The sequence below is a fragment of the Penaeus japonicus genome, unplaced genomic scaffold (genome assembly GCF_977035675.1).
Source record: "Penaeus japonicus unplaced genomic scaffold, GWHDUDI00000001_assembly GWHDUDI00000006, whole genome shotgun sequence".
Taxonomy (NCBI): Eukaryota; Metazoa; Arthropoda; class Malacostraca; order Decapoda; family Penaeidae; genus Penaeus; species Penaeus japonicus.
Window position 1 is genome coordinate 11144086 of NW_028234408.1, and position 5000 is coordinate 11149085.

At 25.1% G+C, this 5000-nt stretch overlaps 1 protein-coding gene across 1 annotated transcript in view; it reads right to left on the reverse strand.

The window, feature by feature from the left end:
- Positions 1-5000, reverse strand: part of LOC122267165 (glycoprotein-N-acetylgalactosamine 3-beta-galactosyltransferase 1) — a 29629-nt gene that overhangs the window by 14288 nt on the left and 10341 nt on the right. The window lies entirely within an intron of this gene.

Consider the following 5000-nt stretch of genomic DNA (forward strand, 5'->3'; position numbering starts at 1 on the left):
AGTAACGATAATAATAATGGTAATAATGAGAGTAATGATAATAACAATGATAAGAATAGAAATAATAATAATCATGATATTGAGGATAATGATAACGATAAAACAATGCTAAGAAAAAGTATATTGAAAATAACAATGATAATGAGAAATATGATGATAATAGCTGTAATGAAAGTGATGATGATAATGATATAGATAATGAAAAATTATACCAGCAATGATAATGATAATATAAATAATAATAACTATTATCATTATCATGAAGATAACAATAAATATGATAATGATATGAACTAAAGGAAATATAATGAAAATAGCAATGATGATAATAGGTCAAAAATAAAAGTGATGAAATAATAACGATAATAAGGATACTAATCATTTAGAGAATGGTGATAACATTAAGAATGATCATAATTATTATTATAGTGATGGTGATAACAATGATAATGATAATGTTAATAATAAAAATGATAATGATGATACCAACAACACCAATAATAGTAATTGATAATAGTAATAACAATGACAGTGATAATCATGATTAGAATAATGATATTGAAAATAAGGATACTGTTGATATTATCATTATCATACGAATGATGAAAGAGATAATAATGATTATCATGAAAATGATTATAATGATAATGATGATATTCATAATGATGATACTGATAATAATAATGATAATGATAATATTTATAGTATTGATAGTAAGAATGCCTATAAGAATGATAATGAGTTGAGATTACAATAATAATGATAATAGTAAGATTTGATAACAATAATAACAATAATGATATTGATAATAACAATGATAATAATAGTAATAGTGTCATGAAAAGTAATGATAATGATAATAAGAATAATGATAATGAGAATAATAAACAAACATAGCCCCCCCCTCCCACCCCCCCCCCTCCCCCCACCCGCCCCCCCCCACCCACCCACAGTTATAGGAATATAATAAAGATCTTGATAATGATAGAAGCACTACTAACAATAACCATGATAATAATATCATTGGCAATGATAACACTGATAAAGATGAAAATAATAATCATTATAGTATTGGTAACAAAAGTTATAATGGCAATAGTAGTAACAATAATATTAACAATAATAGTAATGATAAAAATAATAATGATAGTAATAACAATAACAATGATAAGAATGATGGCAATAACAAAAGTGATATGACGATAGTAATAACAAGGACAATGATAATAATAATGACACTGATAACAATTATGATAATAACAATAACAAAGATTCTATAAATAATCAAGATACTGACATTGACAAGGAAGATTAAGATAGTGATGATGATATAAGAATATATATTAATAACTGTTGATAATGATGAAATGATACTGTTGATAATATGAAAAATGATAACACTAATGATTAATTGTAGGATAACGATAATAACGATGATATGATGAAAGGTGGGAAAGAGAAGAATACAAGATACATTTTATACATCCTAGTTGAGTAACTAATGTAGATTAAAGAGCCCGTTGTGATGACAATTAGTAGAACGAAGAAGCGCCAGCTCTTGCTTTCTTTATAAGGAAAAGATATGAGTTATGATTAAAAGAACATGGACTTTGCAACGTAAATCATTAAATATATTAGATATTAGATAGATCTATGGTGCTGTTGATAGTGATGGTGTTTATTATGTTGATATAGTTGGTAATTCATTTAATATTATTGTTGACACTGTTGATGATGAGGGTAACGATATTGATGTTGACTGGCAAGGACCCGGGTGGAACGTTGCCTACTAAAGATCATGATAATGCTAACTGTAATGATAATCTATTTATATTATCACTAACAAGAAGAATGTGATGATGATCTTAAATCAGCAGTAAATGTAACAGAAAGAAGAACAGTAAGCTTCAAGGAACAGAACACTTACGCAACGTCAACATCTCAGCGGAGGAACTTAAAGTGAAAAATATCCGATTAAGAATTCTGGGTAATGTTAATCAGCTTCCTCTTAGGGAACATCTGTGCGTTTCATTAGGGATGGTTAATAGAAAGAGTCTTCAGATTTGCGTTTAGCATATGAAGTGATATATGATGTGATGATAATGATAAATCATTAGTAATTATATAAAAGAATAACAAAATGATGATAATGAGAGCAAACGATTATAACAATACTGGTAATAATGAGAGTAATGATAATAACAATGATAAGAATAGAAATAATAATAAGCATATATGGTAATGACACGATAAACAATCGAAGGAAAAGTATATTGAAAATAACAATGATAATGAGAAATATGATGATAATAGCTGTAATGAAAGTGATGATGATAATGATATAGATAATGAAAAATTATAATAGCAATGATAATAATAATATGAATAATAATAACTATTATCATTATCATGAAGATAACAATTAATATGATAGTGATATGAACAAAAGGAAATATAATGAAAATAACAATGATAATGATTAGGGAAGATATAAGTGATGAACACTAACGATAATAAGGATACTAATCATTCAGAGAATGATGATAATATTAAGAATAATGATAATAATGATCATAGTGATGGTGATAACAATGATAATTATAATATTGATAATAAAAATGACAATGATGACACCAACAACAACAATGATAATAGTAATTGATAATAGTAATAACAATGACAGTGATAATCATGATTGGGATAATGATATTAAAACTAAAGATACTGTTGATATTATTATTATCATACAAATGATGATAAAGTTAATAATGGTCATAAAAATGATGATCATGATAATGATGATATTCATAATGATAATACTGATAGTAATAATAATAATAATGATAATATTGAAAGTAATGATAGCAATAATGCCTATAAGAATTATAATGAATTGGGATTACAATAATGATTATAATAATAAGATTTGATAACAATAATAATGATGTTGATAATAACAATGATAATAATAGTAATAGTGTCATGAAAAGTAATGATAATGATAATAAAAATAAGGATAATGAGAATGATAAACAAAAATAGGAATAAAATTGTATAGGAGTATAATAAAGATAATCTTGATAATGATAAAAGTTATACTAACAATAATAATGATAATAATGTTATTGGTAATGATAACACTGATAAAGATGAAAATAATAATTATTATAGTATTGATAACAAAAGTTATAGTGATGATAGTAGTAACAATGATATTAACAATAATAGTAATAATAAAAATAATAATAATAGTATTAACAATGACAATGATAAGAATGATAGCAATAACAAAAGTTATATGACGATAATAATAACAAGGACAATGATAATGATAATGGCACTGATAACAATCATGATAATAACAATAACAAGATTCTATAAGTAATCAAGATACTAATATTGACAAGGAAGATTAAGATAGTGATGATGATATAAGAATAGTAGTAGTAATAACTGTTGATAATGATGAAAATGATAACTGTTGATAATAATGAAAATGATAACACTAATGATAATTGTAGGGATAACGATAATGATGATAATGATGAAGAAGAGGAAGAATACAAAGATAATTTTATACATACCTAGTTGAGTAACTAATGTAGATTAAAGAGCCCGTTGTGATGACAATTAGTAGAACGAAGAAGCGCCAGCTCTTGCTTTCTTTATAAGGAAAAGATATGAGTTATGATTAAAAGAACATGGACTTTGCAACGTAAATCATTAAATATATTAGATATTAGATAGATCTATGGTGCTGTTGATAGTGATGGTGTTTATTATGTTGATATAGTTGGTAATTCATTTAATATTATTGTTGACACTGTTGATGATGAGGGTAACGATATTGATGTTGGACTTGGCATGTGACGGTAACGTTGCTACTAAAAAATAAAGAATTTTTTCCCCATGATAATGCTAACTGTAATGATAATCTATCTATATTCTCACTAACAAGAAGAATATGATGATGATCTTAAATCAACAGTAAATGTAACAGAAAGAAGAACAGTAATCTTCAAGGAACAGAACACTTACGCAACGTTAACATCTCAGCGGAAGAACTTAAAGTGAAAAATATCCGATTAAGAATTCTGGGTAATGTTAATCAGCTTCCTCTGGGAACATCTGTGGACTTCATTAGCGGATGGTAATGAAAGAGTCTTCAGATTTGGTTTAGCATATGACTTTGATAATGATAGTGATGATAATGATAACAATCATAGTAATTATATCAATAAGAATAACAATAATGATGATAATGAGAGCAACGATAATAACAATAATGGTAATAATGAGAGTAATGATAATAACAATGATAAGAATAGAAATAATAATAATCATAATATTGAGAATAATGACAACGATTAAACAATCGTAAGGAAAAGTATAATGAAAATAACAATGATAATGAGAAATATGAAGATAATAGTTGTAATGAAAATGATGATAATGATATAGATAATTAAAAAAATATAATAGCAATGATAATAATAATATGAATAATAATAACTATTATCATTATCATGAAGATAACAATTAATATGATAGTGATATGAACAAAAGGAAATATAATGAAAATAACAATGATAATGATAGGGCAAAGATAAAAGTGATGAAACACTAATGATAATAAGGATACTAATCATTCAGAGAATGATGATAATATTAAGAATAATGATAATAATGATCATAGTGATGGTGATAACAATGATAATTATAATATTGATAATAAAAATGACAATGATGACACCAACAACAACAATGATAATAGTAATTGATAATAGTAATAACAATGACAGTGATAATCATGATTGGGATAATGATATTAAAACTAAAGATACTGTTGATATTATTATTATCATACAAATGATGATAAAGTTAATAATGGTCATAAAAATGATGATCATGATAATGATGATATTCATAATGATAATACTGATAGTAATAATAATAATAATGATAATATTGAAAGTAATGATAGCAATAATGCCTATAAG